The sequence below is a fragment of the Electrona antarctica genome (genome assembly GCF_951216825.1).
Source record: "Electrona antarctica genome assembly, chromosome: 1".
NCBI lineage: Eukaryota > Metazoa > Chordata > Actinopteri > Myctophiformes > Myctophidae > Electrona > Electrona antarctica.
The window spans coordinates 23,226,381-23,253,882 of record NC_136806.1 but is presented as its reverse complement, the minus strand read 5'-3'; the positions used below and the strand labels follow the sequence as shown (position 1 = coordinate 23,253,882).

Genomic DNA, 27,502 nt, shown 5'->3' with positions numbered 1-27,502 from the left:
TGCCTATATATTTATTATTTCTGTTTATATTTTGTACATAAGATTTTGTGCAAAAGATTAGCACTTTGGTGATTTGTTGTATTTATGTCATAGGTACTTTGAGGTGTATCATGGATGTTTTATGTGCTGTTCTATAATGTGACATATACGATCTATTATTGAAGTGTAATTTTATTTCTGCCTCTTGGCCAGTTCCCAGTTGTAAAAGAGACGCAGTGGGGCAGTATTATGCGTGTCTTAACTTAAGTACCAGGTCTTATGACTTAACTTAAGACCTGGAGGCGTGGTCAATGCTGTTTGGCCACTCAGAATAGCCAAATGGCATTGATCACGCCTCCAGGTCTTAAGTTAAGTAATAAGACCTGGTACTTAAAGGTATATTCAATGATTTGACTTAATTCAAATATCACTTATTTGTTATTTTTTTCTGGATAATCCTCCCTACTATAGAGTGTGCTGACCATATAAGGAGTTCCTCCCTGTCCCCAGTGAGCCCCTGGGGTCAAAAAACCCTAGTTTCAGTTTTGGTGGCGGGTGGCAAAGCCTTCATCCAATCAGGATGAGAGGGGCCTTCCTCCAATCATGATCAAGTGGGGGCGGGCCTTGGTGCACATGCTGTTGGCCTGTTGCACTTCCCCCCACTGTAGAGCGTGCATGTGCACATTTTGTTACCGGGGCGGACTGGGTGGTTTTCCAAATCACCCAAATCACTGAATGCTCCTTTAAGACACGCATAATACTGCCCGCTGCGCAGTTTCAATGTGTTTTTATTGGTTAAATAAAGGTTAAAAAAATGGTGGTGAAAATTGGTGAACCTTCCTTACTCCACCTGAATTGGTTTGTGCAGAGCTTCTCTCCATTGTGCACAACATGTCTGGGTGGTGTTCGCAGAAGGTTGTGGGTGGCTAATGCTTGCAGCCACGTTTTTGTGGTTGTTGCTTTGCCTGCATAGATTTATGTGCTGAACAGACATGCACAATATAACTATATTTCTTTGTATTTGCGGCAATGAATTGATTATTTGTATGTCTGTGGCAAAAATAGATTTTTTACAAAAATGTCCACCACAAGCCGGCATTACTATGAACCCTGATTGATTGATCTGAAGTGTTTTCTAACTGAGCCGAGTGGCGGATCATTAATGTGTCATCAAACTGTGAACTATTCATCGCCTGAGGGATACAAGAAGTGCAGGCCTTTGCTTACAATAGTGTAATCGTAGTTTTGCACCCCACAGGCACATGCACTTTCATGGACTTATAGCTCCTATTAAGATGCCAGTGAGCTGCCGTAAGGTGGGGCCATTATGCCCACAGCGGAGGCACTGTCTGTACCATTATTCCATTCTGTGATGCGAATGCCAAGTGTGGCTATAAGAGGTGAAGCAGAGCGATTATCAATATCGATGGTGAATAATGGTTCCGACATTTCATACACCGATATTTCATACACAAAATTAGCATGTTGAGATTAACCGTCTCTGGCTGGGCTAAAGGAAGGCCTTTTCTGAAGGCGATTATTATTATGCAGAGGGAATATGTTGCTATTCACCTGCATTCCATTTAGGAGCCTGTACACCATTTCATGTTTCACTTTAAGCATTTAGCTCATAGTGAGCAGACAGTTGATTTTGGATAATATAGTCACTCCATAACGGAGCTTACATGACAAGTCTTTCTAATATGCAGCAGGCATTGAATCAAATATTAATTTCCATTTCTGAAAGACCCTCTCAATATTTCTTTATGGCTTAAATATTTGAAACTGTCCATTTGCTTTGATATAATTCCATTGAGACAGAGATTTATAAGACCTACAGTAAACTGTGTGTGCGTGCGTGCACTAGATCAGACTGACACACTTAAACATAGTGCATTGTGCACTTGTGCATTGTGTATCTGCTATATTTCATGAAGGGTGTAGTAGCCGCCAGAGCCCTTTTCAAAAAAGGCAAAGGCCCTTTGATAATGTGCTGTAGTGTAAGATCTCAAGCTTGGGGTGTTTGTCAGCTCCCCTCATGCCTGCTATGAGGGACAGTCTGTTTATTCACAGCATCAGCACCATCTCCAGTGTTCCCTCAAAGAATATGAACAAAGCATATTTTGTCACGAGAGAACAGGAAAGTGTGTGTGTGTGTGTGTGTGTGTGTGTGTGTGTGTGTATGTATGCGTGCGTGTGTGTCCAATGTCCACGCACAGACGCATGTGTATGCATCGTGTGCATGCGTGACATCCTTTGACCCAAGGGGAATACCACATATGCCACTGTTCTCTCTCAAACTTTGTTCTGCAATCTGCACAAAGGCCATGTTTCATGCCCAGCTCGTCAGAAGCGAAATGCATTGAAAATGTGGTCGTGGGAGTTGTGGGTTTCATTGTGACCGTCTCGCTCTGGGCTTTTTGTCCTTGGTTTGACTCATGGGAACCAGGTACTGTTGTGGCTGGTGAATATCATGTTACTAGTTTCAGTCATATCATGGCAATATGTTTTGCATTTTATGAAGGTGGGCCATGGAGATGTAGAGTGCAGTCATCTCATTGTAAACTCAGTTTTGGTTTCTGCCAGGGCTCCTAAAGATTACATCAGTCTTCACATTAGATTCTAGGTGGTGGAGATTAGAACCCATAGTCCATCTTGTCCCACTCACTAACAGATCAGCATGATGTTTGCCCAAATCACTGAAACTTCTAAATTGAGATGGTCTTAACCACTTGAGCGTGTGATTTCTGGTATAGAGGGGCGGGTGCCACTGGGATCATGGCGGTGGATCCTGTTGGTTCACTGATCTGAGCACCCGCCGCCACCGCCTCCGCCACTTCCCTCCCTGGTAGAAAACAGCGGACAACACTGACGTCCCCAAGAGCGACGGCCCTCTGCACTGTAGGCCTAGTTCACTCCCACTCCTAGCCCAGGCTTTTCCTCTTGAGCCCAATGCGAATGAAAATAAAAGCCTGGGTACCGAGGCTACTTGAACACTAGTGTCCCTATTCTGGGCATGTCATAATACTAGGCAAACTTGTCGAAAGTACCATAGTATTTGGCAAAAAAATAGCAGATCTATAATTCTCAACGCAATCACATCTAGCCAACTAAAAACACCCGTATCTAACTAATAGACAGTGCTAAGTGAATTTAAGTATTGCTTGAAGAAATTGAATATCTATCAGCCTTGTGTACTTTATTATTGCTGCATAATGCACAATAGTGGTACAGCCAGTGGTGGAAAAAGTACTGACATTTTTTAAGTAAAAGTCTGGTATTTAAAATGTACTTGAGTACAAGTACAAAAGTATATATACTTAAGTACCAAAACTAAAAGTAATCACATATGTAGAATGTCCCATTTCGCAAGTTCAATATGCATACAAATATAGCCGATCTACAAGCTCACAATGTGTCGCACTCGCATTGCATTGTGAGCTTGTAGCTCTGCTATTTTAAATTAGCCCAAGTATAAACTGTAAGGTAAGTGGTTTTGTATTAATATTAAAAATCTACAAAGTATTCTAGTATATGAAGTTTTCAAATAGTGGAGAAAAAGTACAATATTTTCCTCTGAGATTTAGTGGACTAGAAGTAAAAGTTCAGAAAACTGGAAATACTCCAGTAAAGTAAATAATACCTCAAAATTGTACTTGAGTACCTTTCCACCACTGAATACAGCTGTTGGATAAATTATATTTATCCAGTCCTTCATGGCCATGTAGCTGATTGGCTAGAGGCCGTCTGGGAATTGCAAGGTCACCGGTTTGACCCTCGGCTCATCCAGTTTGTGTGTCAAAGTGTCCCTGAGGAAGACTCTTATCTCCTAACTGCTCCCTGGTCGTAGTTAGGATAGATAAATGGCGAGGACGAATTCTAGGTATGTGCAAAATGTACTGTAAATACCCGACAACAAGAAGAAATACTCTCCAGTATTTATGGCCACTACTAAAGTCAAAACTGTCCACCAAATGAAAATATGCTCAAAGATTGATGACCAACCGCTTGAGAAACTATCAATCTGCCTGACTGCCTCCCATAATAACATATTAAGGCTTTCCAACAACATAATTGTTTTAATAAGTTTCGCCTGAGGCAATCTTTTTTGCACCAGTCAATCCTGAAATTAAATATGAATCATAATCCCAGACCAAACATACATTGAAGGGCCTTATTGTGTGTCATTATGCCAGATCAATTCACCAATGGCCAAAGATAGCGGATCATCCTGCTACCCAAATAGATGATCAGTAGTTAAATCACTAATCTCTATAATAAATATTAAATACCAACATTTATAGACTGCTACTACCGTAGATAGACCAGACAAAACAAACACTGTATATGAGCAGGTATTAAAAAGATCCACACGGTTTTCCGCAAGAAAATCTCAGAATCAGGTGTGTAATTTATGATGTCAATGATGCTCAATCTGAAGCTGAAGTGGCACTCATCATCATCATCATCATCATCATCATCATCATCATCATCATCATCATTGCAGCCTCAAAAACGAGGATCCGTTCTCCTCATCCATTCATTTGTTCTCCTTTTGCACGAGCTGAGCTAGCTGGACTCTCCGTCTGTGTGCCTGCTGGTAACTGTGGAATCCAAGATGTGTGTGGAAGAGCCAGGGGCAGTCTGGGCATGGAAGTGTTGGATGTGGCACTGGATCACAACTGAATGGTGTGTCCTAGCGAATTACTGCCACCTTGCCTACAAAGTCCAATGTCGGTCATCCATTGTTAATGGAACAGCTCGAGGCCTGACTTATACTGTAGGCTATACTTACTTGCTTACTTGCTTGCTACTATTTGCTACTTTCTGTGAGGGATACCATTGTCCGACAGGATGAGTATAAATTAGGCATGCGGCACTCCTTCCTGATAACATCATAGAAAACAGTTTTGGTGCTTTTTTTCTATCCTCAGGAGAGACTTGCTAATGCTGTTCATCAAGACCAAACTATAGGATTATAATGAATTCCATTTCAGTGTGGATGTTAACTTTTACCTTCTCTCTAACTTCAGACTATAATGCCAGGGATCCCAATGCTATCAGGTTCATTTCAACTTAACATCTGCTAAAAATGGGACACTAAAGTTAAAAATAACTGACCCCTGTAATTTCTGTCCTTAATAGTCGACATTAAATATGGATATGGATAGGGACGGATCCTCTCCCTATATATATTCTGCGTTCATTTCATCAAAATGTACAGAACCTTAAGATGCAATACCACAGAAAATCGTGGGGGCAATAGTGATAGTAGTATTTTATGTCCACTAGCTACTGCTATTGCTATTGAATATGAAATACTGATCAAATTTAACAATTATTGTGCTTGTTGGCACATTTACACTGATGTCTAGTACCGATAGCCTACATATTATGATTAATGTGTGCTGGGCCAGATAATTGAAATTGTAGGTTAAGCACAGAAAGCATGGTAGTAGCCTAAGTGTAGCCTGTCACAAGAAAATACATTATTACAGAACAGATTAATGTAACAAACACAATTAAAACACACACACACACACACACACACACACACACACACACACACACACACACACACACACACACACACACACACACACACACACACACACACACACACACACACACACACACACACACACACACACACACACACACACACACACACACACACACACACACACACACACACACACACAGGTCCAGGAAGAACTCATCAAAGAGTCACACTGTTTTGTTGTAAAGCTCCAGAGGCCCCAGTGTGTCAGTAATGTGAAGGCTAATGTATCACAAAGTTGTATTGGTTCTATTGTTGGGAAATGGTGGCAGAAGCATGTGGACTGGACATCTTGGTGGAGGTCTGGGCTCTACTGTACTCATGCTGTAGTTTTACGCACATACTGTAATACGTACATGTATGTACATTTACTCCACTTTATACTTTTGCAAATGGCATTGATTTTCGGCAAAATATCCTCTAAAGCAAAAATCACTCACACATTCGGACCTCTATCCCCCACTACTGCCAGCACAGTTACCAGCAGCATATTCAGGTTTGCGCTCTGTTGCAACAGCCCCATCTCCATCTCTAGACATTCTTTTAGCCTCCTCTCTCCCCCTATTGTGTTAAGAAGCATGACCACTCCCCAGCCTCTACCAGGCTCCATGAATCTTTCTGAACCCTACACAGGCTGCATGCCCAAGAATTAATTAAGGGCCAAAATGACAATGGAATCAGCCCAACAAAATGCTACCTTCGCTTGTAATCTTCTCCTTGGCCGGGTGCCTTGTCCGGGTGCCGCAATAACCCCTCTCTCACCTGATGTCTTTTCTGTCTCTTTTGTGATCCCCCCTCCTATAAAACCTTGGTGAGTGACTGTCAGTGTTCATTTTGACAGCTAAGTTTGATTTTAGTTTCAGTCACCTGGAATGTTTTAGTGTTAGTCTAGTTTTAGTCGACTAAATATAATACGATTTTAGTCGACTAAATCTACAGTTGATTTAGTCGACTAAAATGTATTTTGACGGGCCTTGATGCCATCGTAAAGACTGATTTTACAAGATGCGGCGCGTTGTGAGCTTGTAGATCTGCTATTGTCAGCATGCAACCAAGTGTAAAATGACTGATACTGGATCTCTTGTCCACTAGTCCCTTCCTAATTTTAGTCTAGTTTTTATTTGTTGACAAAATTGTCAATATCCATCGTTTCCATTTAGTTTTCGTCAGTGAAAAAAGGTATAGTCGACGGGCTTTTTTTGTCATAGTTTTAGTCGACGAAATCAACACTGGTGACTGTGAATGTGCACGCAATTCAGTTTCACACTACTACCAGTTATGCTGACACTTGGGGTAAGTCATTTGAATAAGTTAGCTTGAATAATCATGTTTCAGAGGGAAGTGTGGCAAATGTTCTAAACACTCCCTCTCTGCCCGGCGTTGGAATAATTTGGGGATTTTTCAAGGACCTACAGTACAGAATTCATATTCATGCATGGTGATCAAATGTAAAGGATTACCTGTAGGATTATGGTGGTGCTGTTTCCATGCGCCTTGCGGATTTTAGGCCCCATTTTTAGAATACAGATTTATTTATTTTCTTTTCTGGCCATGCAGGGCCACCATCTGAACATCAAAGCCAGAGCAACAGCTCAGTAATGCAATAAGAAGTGATATTATGATTCTAAGAATACAGCTCATCTTCCCTGACTCAGGAACCTGTCCCTCACTACTTAACCCATTCAGGCCTGACGTCGAAATTTAAAAAAAAAAGTTTTCTAAATCATGACAATTTTCGGAAAGATTTGAGGCACATTTTAACGATTTTTCAAAAATAGCAGACCTACAAGTTCATAGCGCGCCACTCGGTGGCGCGCTATGAGCTTGTAGATCTGCTATTTTTCAATAGCTAAATTATAACAATGTTTAAAACACCAAAAGGGGTTCCCGCCCCAAAATGGGTTAATGGTTAATGTGGTTAAACGCTAACGTGACATGGATGCATTCCAGGTCTCAATGGATTAATACTGCATTTGAATTTGTATATATTTAGCCTTCTTCAGACATGTATTTCAAAAGCTAGGAAGCTGAATTTAATCGTAAAAATGAAATATGAGAGAGGGAGAGAGAGAGAGAGAGGGGAAGATACATAGATATGCTCTGCAACAGGAACAGCATCCTGGTTCTTCCCCTGACATTCCCATCTCAACTCTCAACATGCCTATAGAGCTGGCCATTCTACTTCTACTGCTTTGATACAAATGACTGATGACTGGCTTAAAGCTAAGATAACTAGGCTAGCGGGAGCTGTGCTATTAGATTGTAGTGCTGCATTTGATGTGCTTGACCATTCTCTACTGGTTGAGAAACTTAAATGTTATGGTTTGCATTTACACTTTAGAATGGGAGGTGAAGCGGCTAACAGTCAACGCCAGCGTCCTCACTTCAATGGTGGCAAGATCACACCGACCAACTCATTGGAGGCAATTTAGGGTTCAGTGTTTTAGGGTTCAGTGTCTTGCCCAAGGACACTTCAACATGTGGACAGGAGGAGCCGGGATTCAAACCGCCGACCCAGGGATCATTGGATGACCTGCTCTACCTCCTGAGCCACAGCCACCCATAGGTTCCAGTAATGGACAGCTTGTATTACCTGGCCCCAAAACCAATGCTTAAAGAGATATTTTATTTATAGATCATCTCTTTGGAATAACCTGCCTCGAAACCTCTGATGCATTTTCAGTAAATTAACTTTTTGTATTTTTGTTTAATTTGCTTTTAACTTCTTGTAATCATGTAACTTCAGTTATTTTTATTTGTTAATTCAAGTTTTCTATCTGTATTGTGTTTGAGTACTGACATTTATTAATTTTGTATTTGTAATTGTATTTGTATGTCTTTTATGTGGACCCCGGGAAGACTACTGTAGCTGGTTACCATGGCACCAGCTAATGGGGATCCTTAATAAAATCAAATCAAATCAAACTCTATGATGTTATTAGCCACTACATTGGCTTTTCCAATACTTATTCTGCTTTATCCTGATCCCCAGGGATGACGCCTCTGGCTGGCACACAATTTTTTACAACTTAACCCTGATAAAACTGAAATACTCATTATAGGCCCAGAGATTACTTCAAACGAAATTCAGCTGTCCCTTGGTCCACTCGAATCAATGTTAAACCAGTAGCAAAGAACCTAGGTGTTTTTTTTTTTACAACCACATGAACCTTGAGTTCCACGTTAAGAAGATTACTCAGTCCTGCTTCTATCATCTTCGCAATATTGCTAAATTTAAGTCTATTCTCTCACCTCAAGACCTGAAAAAAATCATGCACGCTTTCATATCCTCCCGTCTGGACTATTGCAATGGACTCTACTCTGAGCCGTTCATCACTATCCCGACTTCAACTAGTTAAAAACTCAGTTAAAAACTCAGCCAGAATCCTCACCAACATAAACGGCAGTGCACATATAACTCCAGTATTAGCCGCACTACACTATGGAATGCCTATGGCCTTGCCTCTGGCGTTGAAAAATGCTGAGTCAGTTGACTTACCATTTTTATAGCCCTATGTTTTTGTTCTACTTTGTTTGTTTTTGTTCTGCTCATTGCATTACTGTATTATATTATTACAACTGTGTGATATGTTCCTTGTTTTTAACTTGCTTCGATTGTTTATACTGTGTCAATTGTTCAGCGCCTTGTAGCTTTGTTTCGAAAAGGGGGTTTATGAATAAAATGTACGTACTTACGTTGGCTACCAGACACTTCTGAGTCAGACCTTCAATCTCAAGCAGTCCAAGAGCTACCCGAGCAACTGTCCTGCAGCAAAATTGCACCACCAGGTTCCAGACCCTCAAAGATGAGGGCTTGACATTTCTTAAGCTTGTGCTCATGTGCCTCCTTCATCCTTTCTGCCCCGGATACTGTAAGCTCAATAAGACCCACCTGCTTGGTACCTTTAGACCAGAGGATGATATGTGGGTTATCTCCTCTGGGAATTTGGGCAGGTTGTAAAGGTCTGCCCGCATCTCACAACCCACATTTCTGCTGTCTCTCTCTCCTGACAAGACACAGTGGAGTCTTTTTCCACCAGACAGTTGTTTTGATGTTCTTGCCTGCTTCACACCATCCACCAAGCACCAACTATGTCAGAATCTGGACATGCAGTTTTGGATTCTCTGTCATATATTTAATATATTTAATTTAAGTGTCAGTCACTGGATTTGCTAATAAAAAGTGATATCTCCTCACAGCTTCTCAGACTTCATACACAAATACTGCTCCGTTTTTTATGTTTTGTGCAAAGTAAATTGAGTTTCGTAATGAATTTAAAAGTAGTATTGAGCTTATGAACCCAATCAACTCACAGTGAAATTGTGATTTGAAACCAATAGAATATATAGACACTAATTCAGCTCTGGCCACCAGTAGCATTGCTACAATCTTGTTTCTGCACTGAACTGCGCCTTTAAAGATTGATACAATCTGACAAGCTGATATTGCATTATTAATTGAATTCTCTTTAGTCTTTACCCAGTGAGGGTGGCTTGATTGGTGCTTCCTTTCTGTTGAAGCAGTCAATGCCTGGCTCTTCACAACAACAAATCAATGACTCTCTGGAAGATCAAAGCCTGAGATAGATCTGTAAAACAACATCAGGATATGAATCAAATATTCAGATGGCACAGAGGAAGGCAGAACAGAACAGGAGCTGAAGGAGGCACTGCAGTACTAGAGGGATGAGAGGAGAGGGCCAAAGGGGGAGACCAGTGTAATGAAAAAACGAGACGGCACACGTTTCCCAAACTCATTCCATTCACTGGCAGGGTTCTCTATTTGAAGTAGGCTGGTTTACACTCTATTCCCTGCTTCAGTCTTGTCTTTGCTCATCATTCGTGCCATTCATTCTCTCTAACATCTGTCCATTCTATAAGGCACGTTGACCTGAATACGACTCATCTCCTTCCAAGTGGTATGCTTTACATTTACAATGTACATACAGTTCAAGGCCTAGTGTCTTTTATTTTCATAGTGGAGCTTTCATAGTGGAATCATTTATTTTACTGCACAAAGCAGTCTCTTTAGCACATCCAAAAAAGAAGGGCTATTAGATTTTCTTTAGAAACAAGAAACATATTAATAATGTAGCAGAACTGAGTTAATGTTAGCACATTGCATTCTGGCTATGCGTTTATCTGTGAAGAGGTACTGTTCCCTTGAGCTGCTCTTTCAAAGGAGCGGAGCAGACACCCCTAATGGTTTCATCAGTTACCTAATGCAGTTATACTTAATAAAAATGTATTTGTTTTTGCGAACAATATGATTCAGCTATAATTTGTTCGCCTTCTATATGCGCCTATGCATGCCTCTTCATGTACAAATTTGGTGAAGACTGTGTAGATTGCTGTCTGGAAGAAACCACCTAACTCCATTATTGAGGTTTTGATTATTATTTTTTTCATAAATCAATGCTATTGGACACCCTTTAATACGTCTGTGTGTTGATTAAAAAAAATATTGAACCAATGGAGCGGTAGCCCTATATGGCATTCATTTTGGGAAGGTTCGCCTGTAGATCATGCACGTCATGTCACGTGGTGGTAATATGATGAATAACACTAACAAATTCAAGGACACACAGGCGTACACAATCAGATCACCACTCGCCTGCAACATGACCCATGTCATTTATTTAATGTTTTGTCAGCGTATCAAATACTACACAGGTCAAACATCTCAGGATTAATGAGCACAGCAGTCGCAGTAGACAGGTAGACGTGACACCGGTTGCATGCCACTTCTGTGAACATGGTCACAAAACTGGGGATCTAAATTGTATTTTGAACCAAAACAATAATCATGAAACATTACTCATACAAAGCATTTGCTAAAAATCTCTAAACCTTTGGCATGAATGCATGTAATATTATCCCTTTATGAATCAAGTGAAGGGTATAACCTCCAGAGTGCAACCACTTCCTGCCATTAAAATCATAATAATAACTGAAATTTAATTCCAGCAGTAATATATTTGTAAGGAATAAGGAAAACTATTCAAAACGTCATCCTACCAAATAGCATGTGGCTTTGTTAACAGATGTATCTTTGTATATATATACTGACCCCTTGTTAATGTTTAAATTATATTGTTTTTTTTTGCCAATTATTGGTTAGAACTGAACGATGAGGAACATGAGGCCCACAATGACAGCCATACAGTCGCTGTTTCCAAATAGAATATATTGTGAATGCTATTTTCAATGTTGTTCCTTATGTCTAAATGGTTGGTGGATTTGCTTCAGATACAGCATTGACTGATTGTGAATGTGATTGTGATTCTTTTGTGACATAACAATGGTCGGTAATTATGTTCACCTGGTAATCTGCCTGTCCTGTAATTGTAGGTTATGATCACACATATATGCCAAGGAATGAATGCCTTCATTTCAACACAAATGAAGGTAGGATTAGCCACCTGTGCCAGATGAACAATTAATTTAACAAGTGAATGCTATATTTCTGAGCGCTGCCTACGTTTTCTCCAAATAATGGTCACTTGATTGACATCTACCATGAAACTCACAAATTTAGCTCTGGTCCATAGATCTAATGCCTTCCTTAGATATGTTACTCTTATGACCAGCCTCTCGTCTGTAGCAAAAATATAAAGAATGTATTTGTGTTATTAGAAATCCCACTTTCCTTAGTGGATGCACTATGAGCCCCTCACTACACGTATAAAATGCACTTTTTGGCCAGAAAGGGATTTTATTTCACCGGAAGGAAAAATCTTGTGGCCAAAAAGTGCATTTTATACGTGTGGTGGGGGCTCAGAGTGCGTCCACTAAGGAAAGTAGGCTTTCTAATGACACAAGCCGCCTTCATTTGTATTGAGTAGCAAAAACGTTCTTTATATTTTCACTACAGACGAGAGGCTGGTCTGCATTTCATGCGAGCGCTGGAAGAGAAGAGTAACATAGCTCTAATGAAGGCATTAGAGCTATGGACCAGAGCTAGCAATAATAACATTTGTAAAGAATGCCATTTGGGAATTCACTGAGAGTGAACGTCTATGTGGTTCCATGCCATGTGATGTGACAAAGCATCCTCTGATGCTTTGTTCAGAAATGTATTTAAGTAATTGTAGCCTACCCTACATTAGCAACGACCCAGCAGGGGTTCCAGTGGGGAGAGAACAGCTGCTTGGTAACAAACCATTGTTGCTGTGCATTCTGGGGCACCCCAGAAATAGGCACAAGGCACACTGTGATTGAGTGTACACAAAGCTCTATTTGTGCAGCTTGATTAGGCATCCGGTTTGCTCTGCCGAGCCTCTCTGCACATGAATAAAGCATCAGTTTCTCATAAGATATGTCACATGTATTATTATTATTATTATTATTATTATTATTATTATGAACTTAACTTAATGTCTTCAGGACATACTGTTGCTATAGTCATGTTCAAGTACTCTAGCCTCACTTGGGAGAGAATCCATACTTGTGGCTAGCTATAGGCTTATAAGCCCGGAATGGAAATAAAATTAGATTTATTGAACCAATTTCACACCAAATGCTGCTGTTCCAGACGATTTCTCACGGTCAGCATTATAGATGTTTGCATAACACCCTAACAGAGATAAATCCACACATGTTAAAATGATATTATTGCCATGTACACAGTGCCCTGGCTTTCATCAATGCTCATGTCATTCTTACAAAGCTGGCAGCATTGAAGCTTAATGGTCCTCCTAGACACTATATAATGTACTGTAGCAGTACTTCTCATAGTGGGGTCAAGTGACCCTCTGGGTTCCCTGAGGGGGGTTCCTACAAGTGGACCCTTACAGGTGAAGAGTGTACAAATTGAACCCTTACACTCTCAGTTACGGTGGTCCTTGAAATCAAAACGTTTGAGAACCACTGCTACAAAGGCTCCTTCTGACCTCGAAGACGTTTTTAATGAAAGGGTTAATGCAGTTCTGCTGCCATGTGGCTGACTTATAGAAATGCCTTTGGAGGTTTTACTTTAGAAAAATGAGCAGCCGCAGCCCTGTCCTCTGGGTGCAGATTCTGCAGAGGGCCTTGGAGCTGATAATTAAAAGTGCATCAGACTGAAGAAAAAAAAGTCGACAGTCATTAAGGTGAGAGGTTCAGCCTTATTGAACAGTCTACATGAGGACCTAACATTCAGGCTGCGCTGAACTCCCATTACAGAGATGGTTGGTTATGAGACACGTGCATACCATCCAGGTGCAGGGAATGTCTCCCATTCATTTCACAATGCTCACAACTTGTAATGTAACTTAGTGTAAATGTCAAACTGCAAATCCATCTAACACTACAAACACATCGAGCAGCACATTTGAAACACAATGATTGTGTTACAAGCCTTCAGAGGCACATTAAATAGCAAAAAAGAGCTTAGCCATGTTTAAGAAAGGGGTGTTACCACTTGCCTCATGCTGGGAAAGAAATGCTGGTGGTTGACGTACAGCATTTGTGTTCTGTTGTGTGAGTGAGATCATGGCAGGAAATGTGGCGGGGATGTGTGTGAGTTTTCCAGGCGATACAAAGTGGCTCCTGTGTGGTGTGGTTTGGCTGATAATGAGAGTGCTTGTGTGAGCCGAGCTAATTCTGGAAGAGGGAACCAACGCCCTCTCATAAAATGGCTGCGAACTCGAAAAGTTGCACCAATCTTCTACTTATTCAACAAACTTTTCTGTTCACATGCAGAGATATTGGCTTCAGTCGTAAATATCTTTTGTTGGCTAAGAGAAAGATACAAAATCGATTGGTTTCTTTGGGCCTCATGATATCAGCCATGTTTTGTCTAACTTATGTGAGTAGAAGATTACTGTTGGCAGCATTTGCTATGTTCTGTCAAAATCTTGACAGTTTATTGACGCTGTGAGTGGAAAATACAGGGATGTCTCACAGAAGGGTTGACTCTTAACAGACAGGATAATTGAATGTTGTGGACTATTCATCAGTCTTGTCCACCGTGTTGTACGCACACCGTACGCAGGCGGTGTCAAGGATGATCAAAAGTCATTAAGCTGTACTGTGCGTCCTAATGCTGTCACTTACGTATGTGTACGAGAGCCCCCCCCTTTTAAGGTCATCTGTTTTGATCTCGCTCTGATCTACAGTAGATGGATAAGGTATTAGTTAAAGATAGAACCCTGATTTCCCCTGAATAATCTTTGTGTGCTGTGTTTTGATTGACTCTGTATCAATTTCCATACAGATTATCATACTTCCAAAATCAGGAAAGAAATCTTTCATCTAATACTGTACATCAAAGGGTTGTTTTTGCTTCAAAATATGCTATAGACTTTTGATTGATTTCTGCATAATCAACACTGGCTAATTTGAAAAGGAATAGAGCACCGAAGTCTGACGTCAATATCGGTAGAGGGCGCAGATCCATGGGTTCATGTACTTTTTATTTGCATTGTAATCCCCATAGGGGGATTTTAGATCGCCTCATATAAGAACTGTGTTTGAAAAATAAACAAATCATCCAGGCCACTTCACTCATATGGATATGAAGAATCAACTGACTGAGAGAAAACGCTATTGTTACTGCTACTGAATTAGTTACAGACTGTATCATATATGAGTGACTCACTTTCGCTGTTCGGCGCTCTATACAACTCTGAGACCAATTTGGAGTTTAAACTCTGTCAGACTTCAATTGAAGGAACTTTGGGCAACCCTGATAACCCTGATAACCCTGATAACCCCAACAGAGCTGCCCACTGGGAGGACGAGAGAAAAGAATGAGAGAAAATGTGAAAGAATGTGAGTGGGAAACAACACAATTGAAGGAAAGAGCACAAGATCACAGGATCTCTATCCAGTAGCACCATTACTGCACAGCCCCAGCACTCAGCTTTCATCTACATCAGGGCGAGTGAGATCAACCTAAGATGGCTCACGGGCCACTAAATACCAAAAGTCCAAGGGCTGCAAGCTAAAAATGTCAATCCTATTTTGGATGTTTAAAAACTATATTTTGTAACAGACTACATGACTATAGTCTAAAAAATTAAGGAAACACACAGTCAAAATGACATTTCCCTCCTCATTGAACAAAAACATTGTTATGGAATGGTTAATGATGAAGTTAGGCTTTATTATTCACAAAATGTGGAGAACATAATGAACAGATTGCTGTTCCAATAAACCAGAGCACAATATCAGAGGTTAATAAGTAAGTACTGTAAGTAGTTCATATTTTAGGTTAATAAAATAGGCTATATCACACTCTCTTGGAACAAACAATAAAATAATCTAAATAAAGTTTGGGAAACAAACCTAACTTGTTCCTATAGGGAAAGAGAAATGGGCGGAGTTTGGGCAGAGCCTGCCTTAGAAGGACTCGTTCTGGGCACCATGTTGTTTGTTGGCTTGCTCTGAGGCTACAGCTACAGTGTTTAGTACAGCTAGCGACCAGTGACACCATTGAAAGCTAGACTCACGACAGAACAGATTAATACTCATTGGTAATGACAGAAGATGGATCGAGCAATTTATCACTATCTTGTTTATGGAATGAGGTTTTGCACCCTTGTTGACTTTAACAACAAAACAGCCAGAACCAAGCCAGATAATGGACATAGTTGCTGCTGATGTTTATTATTATTATTTGCAGTCTTTAATGCCAAGTACTTTATTTGCATGACTAACACAGATTTTATACAATATCAATACGTTTTACTTTCTGTAAATACATCTATGTGGCAACTTTACAGACCATTATTTGTTCACTCAAACTGAACACTTACCAAAACTTTGTGAGCTTGTAGATCTGCCATTTTCAACTGATTCAGCTAATAATTTGGGAAATTAGCTTAATTTGTGTCAGTGGCTGTCATTATTATCAGCTAATGTTTACAGATCCTCGTCTCATGCATTTGCTGTACCTCCACCTCTTTCTCTATACTTGTTTTGTTTCAAGCTCCTGGTTTTGGACATGCATGGTTTCCACCCAACAGCGACGATATAGTATCAGACTATCAGTGTGCTCATATAGTATATGACTGTCAGTGTGCTCATATAGTATATGACTGTCAGTGTGCTCATATAGTATATGACTGTCAGTGTGCTCATATAGTATATGACTGTCAGTGTGCTCATATAGTATCAGACTATCAGTGTGCTCATATAGTATCAGACTATCAGTGTGCTCATATAGTATATGACTGTCAGTGTGCTCATATAGTATATGACTGTCAGTGTGCTCATATAGTATATGACTGTCAGTGTGCTCATATAGTATATGACTGTCAGTGTGCTCATATAGTATCAGACTATCAGTGTGCTCATATAGTATATGACTGTCAGTGTGCTCATATAGTATCAGACTATCAGTGTGCTCATATAGTATATGACTGTCAGTGTGCTCATATAGTATATGACTGTCAGTGTGCTCATATAGTATATGACTGTCAGTGTGCTCATATAGTATATGACTGTCAGTGTGCTCATATCGGAGCCAACTAGGGCTTTCATAATTGATTCATCTCATTTGATTATTCAATTAGCCCATGCACTTAATTTAGGCCACACAATAAGATAATGAAATTAAAGATGACCCCCCCCCCCCCCAAACAGACATCCAATTACTTAATACTGTATGTTAACCCAGCAGTCAATTAAGAAGAAGAATACTCATGCTACGCAAAATCTATTAGTAACTGAAAGATAAATGCAGGATTTTGTCTAAAACATATCATTTTATTTCAATAATATGCAACAAAGACAAGCTTTCACATTGAATTGTAAATGTGTGCAGGATACTGTTCATAACTAAACTGATTATTAAAGGACGACTTCACCACTTTTCAACCTATCTTCATATAATTGGTTATATTTTAATGTTCAAATAGATAAAATAGCACAATGTTTGTCTGTGTCTCATAGGAAGGCATGTGGGCAGTTCAGAAACCCATCTTCCAGTGACATCATCGATGGGGAACCCAAACTAATAGAAACTGCAGGCTTTCTATTCCTGAAAAGTTATCATGCTATATAATGGAAGCTATCGTTCTCGCGATAATAAGAATCTAAATATAAAAAAAAAAAAACCTGCCTAACGCTGATAGGTTTGTGAACTGCCCACAGCCCTCCTATGAGACACAGACCGAGTAGGAAAAACATTGTGCTATTTTATCATGAACATCAGTGAAGACCAGTTATATGAAGATATATTGAAAAGTGAAGTCGTCCTTTAAGTTACTACACTTTAATTGGATAAAGCTTTCTGATGGTCAATTCATCTATAATTCAATTAAAATACCCCTAGTGCCAGAGCATGAGTCATCAGCACATCAAAGTTAGCTTCACTGATTCTTTTCATGTGAACACATTTTTATTATATATTTTAAGATATTTTTTGGGCTTTTTCTGCCTTTATTTGATAGTGAAAGTAAGCTGACAGGAAATGGGAGGGAGAGATTGGGAGTGAGTCGTGACACACAGCAACGGTCGTAGGGATCGGGAGTCGAACCCACAACACGCTATCAGGCTGGATTAACAGCCTAGGTGCCCAGACCGCTAGGCCGGCCCGCGCCTTGAACACATTTATGATCAGGGTGGTGGGTATTGAATCCCTGAATTCTATTTATGGATAGCCTTATTTTCTCTGATTGTTTTCCAGTCTTTTCTTCCGTTCTTGCTCCCACAGGAAATAGTATAGTAAAAGTATAGACAGCAGTCATATGACGTTGTTGGTATAAATGACTGCATGGGGACGATGACCGGAGGAAAAAGGAGAGGGATAGAGGAAGCTTTCCCTGCATGGTGTCAGCAGGTTGCTGACGAGCCTGGTGCTGTTTTGGAGTGCCACTCTGTACGATGTACGACTCGAGTGCGCTGACCCGTGACGTTCAGCACAACACCTGTTTCTATTCAGAGTCGGGCAAATGTTCCAATGAAAGTGTAAAGCGGAGCCGTTTCCTCTTGGATGATTGAACTGTTAAGTTGGACTGTCAGCTGACAATAGTGGTCCCGAGTGCACAATTTGGATATCATGGGCCTTACCTCCCTTCTGGTATCTCAAATTAGGATGTTGTGTCACTCACCCACCATTTATGAAGGATTCACAGTAAGGGCACAGTATAATAATAATAAGAGTAATAATAACAACAATAAAAACAATAATTGAATCATAAAACGAAATGCACAAGTCTAATACCTGATTTTCCCATCTTCGTTTGTCAACTCCACCAGTATTTTATCACTGAATACCTGGAGATATCCATGCCATTTAAATTATGAAGAGGATATTATGTCCTTTGCTTTCTCTCGTGTACTGTGTTTTTTTCCTTTTTTTTAACAACAATGCCAGTGCATTTTCCATTAGGAGCTACTAATTGATTCCGTGCTCGCTCAGAGCCATAAAGAACATTCTCTATGCAACACTTTATCACAGTAGCAGATCCTCAGAGATGGACGCTGGTCTCTTACATTACATTTCCATTTTTGACAATACAGTAACTGTTGTTCCTCTATCCATATCCACATTAAATAAGCATAACATGAACATGAAATTTGATGAGCTTAAGTGGAATGAGAGAAAATTGTATGCATCTGATACCAAGACATCTGCATAGAACAGATAGCTGATGAGCATAACAAACAAAAAGTGCTATAGGAGCAAGCATGCTATTCCTGATGTAAACTTGTTCGATTTTTTGTTTTGTTAAAGTAACTTACAACTGCAGCAGCTACAATATTTTGAAACACTTGCATCATTCCATCCATCCATCTTCAACCACTTATCCATAGTCGGGTCGCGGGGGCAACAGCTCCACCAGAGTGCTCCAGACTTCCCTCTCCAGAACATTAGTGACTTCCTCCTGGGGGATCCCGAGACGTTCCAAGGCCAGTGAGTCGATGTGTTTCAAACTGCGCCTTGGTATGCCTCAGGGTCTCCTCCCAGTGTGACGTGCCTCAAGGACCTCCCTAGGGAGACGCCCGAGAGGCATCCTAACCAGATGCACGAACCACCTAAGCTGGCTCCTTTCCAGGCGAAGAAGCAGCGACTCTACTCCGAGTCTCTCTCGTGTGACTGAACTTCTCACCTTATCTCTAAGGGAGATGCCAGACACCCGTCGAAGAAAACTCATTTTGGCCGCTTGTATTCGCAACCTTATTCTTTCGGTCATGACCCACACTTGACCATAGGTGAGAGTAGGAACGAAGATTGCTCGGTAGACAGAGAGCTTTGCCTTCTGGCTCAACTCTCTTTTCGTCATAACAGTGCGGTACAGGTACAGCGACTGCAATACCGCCCTTGCCACTCCGATGCTTTTCACATAATTTATTTAACAAAAATTGCCTTGCTATTCCAATATGTCTCAGTCCTCCAAATATTTAACACGGTTGAATGACCTCCATCTCCACTTAATCTGGGTGTAGTTTGCTGTATCAAAAGTAGGCCTATTCCTGAAATTAATGTGGAATGCAAAGTCTGTCCTTTCTCTCTCTTGAGGGACCTGCTACACTACTTTATTCTCCAGTGACAGAGTCATTCTTATTGGATCTGATTAGGCCATCACTGAGTTGAATCCGTAAATAAGACTTGAATAGAGAGCAGTGAGAGAGAGAGAGAGAGAGAGAGAGAGAGAGAGAGAGAGAGAGAGAGAGATAGAGAGAGAGGAGAATAAAGATGAGCGAGGGAGAAGACATTGGCAACATTCAGGGCGCTTTGTTCATAATTAAGGTTGATGTTGTTTGCACACCTTAATTAGATGTTAATTAGTTAATAATTATGCTGAATAATGAGCAGATTTATTATCATGACACATTATTTCAGACAAATTCAAAAACATGAAGCTGTTCATCTTAGGAGCTTTTCATGTTTGTCATTAGGGTCCATGAAATCCTTAGAAAATGTAACAGTTATGTTCTTACATTTCTGTAAATGTGCTTCTTGTAGATAGATACAAGTGTACTGTACATGATGAAGTGTCCCTGAGCAAGACACTTAAACCTGAATTTGCTGGCAACATTTTTTAGGTACAAAATGTGGTAGGGTATACCATGATATTATTTAGTTATTAGTCCTATACTGGTAAATCCTGTTGAGATACAAGATCTCTTTTTCTGCTGGTGACCTTGGTTGTATATTTGACCTCGGAAGTGATACTGTAGGTAAGTTGTTTGTTAATGATTTAAGCTGTTCTGGTCAAATAATGGCATTGTTCACTACTACATAATCTCAAACAATAGCAGCTGAATCTGACTGTATCTACCTGCCAGTACCTTTTTTCACCGAAACAAGGTGACTACTGTTGAACTGTTGATTAGCCAATTTTTAGTTAGTCTTAGTCTTTTTTTTTTTTAATCATTTTATTGTTGATATTGTCTTTTTGAAATTCCAAAATACCACACGATGCAACTTTACCTGGTTGTGCACATAACAGTTTCACACAGCGCAAATAGGGGATCTAAACTCATGGCACGTTGCACTGGCACTGCAACGAGTTTGTAGATCGGCTATTTACGGTGCACACCACCGGCATAAATCAGGCTTTTATGGAAGTACTGTAATAATAGTGTGTGTGGGTGTGCACGTGTGTGTTTGTGTGTTAGAGAGAGAGAGAACGTTTGCATATAGTATACTGTACAGTGTACTGTACACCCACACGCCTCCATGCGTGAATGCATTTTCAGCAGGTGTGCCGTGCACTGTTCCCGTGATTGCAACCATTTCCAACTCACTGTGAAGTGATCATCTCCCTTTGTCTAAAACACAGCGTTTCATGCTAATCTGACTTGTTTTTCTTGTTATTCTGCTCTCTTCGCTCCCTATCTCTTCTCTCCTTATCTATTACCTACCCACTCTCCCTTCCCATCCCCTCTCATTCTCTTGATCTTGTTTTATTTGCTGTCCGACTCTGTCTTTCCCTCTCCTAATTTTGGTTCACTCACTGCTCTCTCTCTCTCCGCCCCCCCAGGTCCGGCCCCCTCATGGTCCATGCTGGTGCTGTTCATCGCTAACTAGGCTGCCTCGGAGCCCACAGGTACGTCTCAAACATCCTCCATCTCGCTCTATTTTTAACTCTCAGCTCAGCCACGCTGCAGGAGCCTGTGATTTCTGCCTCCACGGCCAAGAGTCACATCTCTGTCAGGTCCTCTATGCCGTGCAATCGAAGAGATCACGTCTGTCTTCTTTCTTTTTTACATTGTGCACATTTATCATAACAATCTAAACCTTATTATTAGCTGTTTTATTAGTGAGCTATTAAAGAAAATGGAATCTAGTGTGCATGCGTGTGTGCGTGCGTGCGTGCGTGCGTGCGTGCGTGCGTGCGCAGGGGCAAAAAAGGTCAGGAAAAGGAATTACAAACGCACAACATTGTGAGTGCATATAATACATACTCCCTAGCCAGTGGATCCACAGAAACGATGCCCTACAAATGTCCTCTTCCAATCCAGCTGCCAGCGCTGCTGTCTGTTCCAGCCGTGGCTGTTCTTTCAGGTTCTGAAACGGTTTTGTTTTGTTTCACTGCCACCTCACCTTGCCAGGCTTGGCCTAGGGAGTCTGGCAACCCCCACCAGACCTCCCATCCAACCAGGAGATAATACCCTTGTTGGACTGTACAGTTCGTGCTCAAGGTCCTCCTCCCCTCCCTCCCCTCCCATCCCATCCCCAGCCTTCTGTCTTGAAGCTTCACTGCTCTGTCTTTCTCTCCTTTTGACAAGGGCTTACAGTACATCTCTCTTGAGCTTGTGGATCTCACTATTAGTATTTTTGTATTTTTTAAAAGAAGATTCTATTAATAATTTTACTTATTACGTTATTAATGTTTTTCTCTAATGGATTACATCGATTAGTTTGATTAACGGTTGCAGCCCTACACCTCTCCTTGAATGTTGCAATGTGAGCACTGTGGCAGTACAGTAGCAAGTTGACTGTTGTATACTACAGTACAAGTTGCTCACGTTGTGTGGCTCTTTTGTGTAAAGAGCTGTTTTATTTATGTGCCTGTGATTGTAACAAATAGCTGATGGATACTATATTGTAGCTCTCGTATCGTTTGGCAGACCATCACTGTCTTAGTCTTTAAGACATTCATTAAATGACATTGAGAGGTGGCGATTACATAATAACTCTGAAAATAGGCTCCACTTGATACATGTCAGGATCAGGCCCTGATTAATGCATGGGCTCAGGGGGCTGCAGCCCAGGAGCCCGAGCCTCCGTGGGGGCCCGCCCAGTGAGCGCCAATCAATCACTCATCAATGTCCCATCGCATGCCTGTGTTTGTGTGTGTCAATTCCTGACAGCAATACTAGCTAACTGTCATTATAAGATGTCTCCCCTGAAGGTGTGATGGAGGAGCGCCTCTCGGAATTTCTCCCATTTACCAGTCAGTCACATAGCTGAATCCTTGTTTCACAGAGTTACAGCACTGTTGGAAAGGATGGTATAGGTATTTTGATGTCTAAAATTGCTATGACAATGTTAGAAACATGTTGGGCACGTATAAAGGAGTGCAGTCTGCTCACAAGCCCATACTTTAAATCTGTAGTTGGAGTGAACACAGTTAACAGCTGCCTGGAGGTATTTTTGTTCGTTCAGTTTATTATTTTTCAAATCGCAGATACCGATACATCATTTTCCACCTAATATCCTCCACTTAAGTCTCTCAGATTCCCATTGGTCTGTTTGCATGTCACTCGTCAGCCAAAGCAGTATGCATTAATTACAAAAACATCATCCCGTCACTCCATGGCATACAGTGAGGATGATATATCCAAAACCTGTCAATGCATAACTCATTGCTCTGACATAATTGAGAGGTTGGAGACTGCTTTCTTATGCACATTTTGTGCTACAGCAGTTTACAGACATAAGTGTGCATCTACGTGTGCATCTACGTAAGAGTGCATCTACGTGTGCATCTACATAAGTGAGCATCTACGACTATGTAAGTGTGCATCTATGTGTGCATCTACGTAAGTGTGCATCTACGTGTGCATCTATGTATGTAAGTGTGCATCTACAACTGCATCTGCTTTTGACATCTGACAATGCTGCTGAGTTTTCAGCTGAAAAATCATCAGAATGACATTCAGCTATTTACATGCAGTTGAGTACAATTGTTGATCGTTGTGCGATGCAATCTGGGAACACATCGGCAAAAAAGAAAGAAAAAACAGCGCCCTCTGCTGTTTCCTTTGAATTTGCCTCTGGGGGCAGGCCTCAATAGAATGTGTATAACAGGATGTTGGCCCATTTGGCCCATCCTCAGCCCTCCACTTCCTGTGGTGTGCCTGTGTTTTCATTCCCACTATCAACAATGTATACACGTTCTGAATGGTCCTGCTGACAGATTCGGTAGCGCAGCACAGAATCTGTTCTTGAGAGATTACCGTATGTGGGATGTGATAAGGGTTGTTGTAAATGTCTGTCCTGTCACTCATTGATACGTTATTGTATTATTGTTTCATTATTATCTAATTTTATTATTATTAACTTGTGACATTTAATTTAGCTGACTGAATTGCATTTGATTGGAAAGTAGGCCTATTACACACTGCCTTTGTCTGGGTAAGATAAAGGCGCTGTCTATGGTGCTGAAACACTTTTACGTGGCAATTATCAGGGGTGTGGGGGCGGCTTTAAATCTTCATCCACCTCTAGACAGGACAATACACACGATCATTGCATGCTGGTCTCATGCACGACATGACAACATATGCACAGTGAAGCTCTTTCAATACAAAGTAAACTAGAAAAAGTGCCCTTCTGGGCACAGGTCTCCACCATGCAGGAGGATAGGAGTGTGTGTGATGTTTGGCAAAATGTTTAGGAGTAATAGAAACATGTTTTTTTGTTTGTTTGTTTGTTTTTGCAACAATTTTCTTCATTTTGTTGAGGAAATGCAGAGCCAGATCACTCATAGCATCTCTGAAGATAGAATTCTGGATGAGCAGGACATGTGCAGCATTTTGTACAAAACGGGCCACTCCTGAAAACTTTGGAAGGCAATCTTAGCCAATCAGTGTAGAATTTGAGAAATCTCGGATTCGTCTTGATCACATGACTACAGAGATCATGTGTACCGATTTGCGTGAGATTTGGATGAAATCTGTGAGACTAACATAAACAATGTGTTTTGCAGAAATCGGCCTCATGGTGGCGCTATAACTGGCAGATGTGGAGGGATGCAGGGAAAATGTTTTCCATGGCCTCTAGGGCGCATACATAAGTTGTATACATATCGATGCAGTTATAGGTAAAAACAGGAATTGCCCTGTTATAGCGCCACCGTGAGGCTGATTTGGATAAAAATGAGTGGCATGTCGTCCTTGGCCTAGTGCAAATCTGCGTGTATAATTTCACGGAAATTGCACACTGTGTTTGTAATTTGTGGCATTTTGTTCGAAACGGACCAATCATGTGAGCTTTGGAAGCCAATCTTAGCCAATCAGGATGGAAGATGGGAAATTATGCAGATCCGTGTTGATCACATGACTATGGAGATAGTGTATACCGAATTGTGTGATGTATGGATAAAATGTGTACGAGTAATCTACAGAAATGTGTTTTGCCTAAATCGGCCTCATGGTGGCGCTATAACAGGCTGTTGAGGAATATTTGGGACAGAGGTTCATCGTTGGCATCCAGGGAGTGTGTGTGCAAAGTTTGGCATGGATCGAGCCAACGGTGCCGGAGATTAGCTGGTAACGGACGGACGGAAGCAAGGAACCCATAGAACCCTCCCCATCCCCAATACAAATTGACTGCTACAATAACCTTAATAATAGAGAAAATACATCATAAATAATACTGAAACCAGATATAATCATTAAGGAAAGTTTATGCATGTACTACAGTATGTGTACTATGTAAACTCTTAATTTCCATTTTCTTTTTTTTGTAAGCCTACTCATCCATGATCTTTGAATTTCTGAAGAACTATCTTTATGTTTTTGCAGATTGATCTCAGAATCTGAATCTGAATAAATCTTTATTGTCACATCACATTACAAGTAAGGTGGGTGAAAAACTTGGTTGTGCAGGCTCATCATTGCAGTTAAAAAGGATAATATGACAAATGTTGAGTGTATAAGTAATACAAGGTCATACTGAATGTATGTATGAATGTAAGTCCCTAAATTAAAACATGAATCAGTTCAGTCTTTGCATCAGACTTAAAGGTTTCATGACATTAATTTTCATGTATTTACATTTTTCGTTTTTCTTTTAGGTTTTATGACCTCAATTACATCCACACAACCTGAACATTCAGTGGAATTTCAGTGGTCTGGGGTTTTCTTTGTGTGTTCTGAAGCCTATTGAGCTGCAATGAAAACAGGCAATAATCCCTCAACAGTGACATCTGCTGGCAAATCTTTATGTCGGGATTTGTGGACCCTCACAGTCCACAGAAAACCCCAGACCACAGAAAATCTATACTGAATGTTAAAAGTTCAGGTTTTTGGGTGCAATTGAGCTCAGAAAACTTAAAAATAATAAGATCTTTTTTCGATCCCTTTAACTCTTGTTCAGTAAAAGCTGTTCAAAAGTCTGGTAGTACTGCTCCCGATTCTCCTGTAACGCTTGCCTGGCCGTGGGTGCGGCAGTGGGTTGAACAGGCTGTGGCTGCATGGGGTGGTGAATGTCCCTGATGATATTTGTCACCTTAGCCACGTAACTTTCTGAAATATTTCCTTGAGGGGGGGAAGCTCTCCTCCCACGATGCGCTGCGCTGTTCGCACGACTCTCTGCAGTGATCTGCATTCCGTTCCGCGACGGTACAGTTTCCGAACCAGGCGGTGGTGGTGCTTGTCAGAACACTTTCTATGGTGCTTCTGTAGAACGTTCTGAGGATGCGTGGGCTCACTCGGAACTTCTTCAGGCGGTGGAGGCAATAGTCTTTGTTGGGCTTTTTTCACTAAGGCACACCTGTATTCATAGCGTATAGCAGATTGTACAAGCTTGCATCACGTTGAGTTTGTAGATGTAATTTCAGCTTTTTTACTTGCATATACGTGCATATAGATGCTAGCTGGACAGGAGACATTTGTGGTTCAATGACCTGCTCAAGGACACACTTATAATACTAGTAATTCTTAATTTCCAGGATTGTCAATGTCGGGAATTCAACCAGCCACCTTTCCACTCTTAGGCCTACAAATCTTCAGCCACTCTGCCACACAGGTGTGAAACTGGAGTCTGGTTCCCATGACTACTCGGTTTGCTTTTCTTTGATGTGAAGTGTTTGTATTTAATATGAACTTGACAAAGGTTGCCTTTGATATGGAAAGCAAGAGGACTAGCGCCGGGGGAAAAAATAGAAAGGCTAAATGGAGACTCATTTAAAGGTAATTGAAGTTGCTCCCTCCCTATTGGCAAGCATTATTTGCTCTTACCGATGGCCGCTCAGGCACAGATTACACCTTAAATACCCACAGTATTTTCATTGCGATCATCTGATACAGGCAAGCGATTGGCCTGGCCATTTCCTTGGTAAATAGTATTTTGTCAACCTTAACTACACGGTGTGACTGTGTAATGACCCCTTGTCTGCGTTCCCAGACTCTGCAGTAAGGACTAAATGACAGACCTGCCTTGCAGCATTCCTCACTCACATGGCGTTTCCCATGTGAAACCTCCGCAGGTATACATGTCTGTAAAGACAGTGTATTTGTCAAGCTCACAGGCCTTCACAGCCATAGACATAAACTGTCAATGGAAGCCATTTGAGTTATTATATGCCTCACTAGAAAAAGCATACAGTCTGCTTTTAGTATTCTACCTGCAAATGAGTGCATGCTCAAACACACACACGCACGCGCACGCACACGCACACGCGCACACACACACACACACACACACACACACACACACACACACACACACACACACACACACACACACACACACACACACACACACACACACACACACACACACACACACACACACACACAGTCTTTCCTGCCTGTCGAGGCACATCACACACTCTCCAAGCGCTATTAGTGCCAGTC

The 27,502-nt window shown here is 41.0% G+C and overlaps 1 protein-coding gene across 1 annotated transcript in view; it reads right to left on the bottom strand.

Moving 5' to 3' along the window:
• Positions 1-671: 671 nt before the first annotated feature.
• Positions 672-27,502, bottom strand: part of slc16a2 (solute carrier family 16 member 2) — a 301,154-nt gene continuing 274,323 nt past the window's right edge. Inside the window, exon 8 of the transcript XR_013791021.1 lies at positions 672-720. The gene's annotated coding sequence lies outside the window, so the exon portion shown is untranslated. The remainder of the gene's footprint in view (positions 721-27,502) is intronic.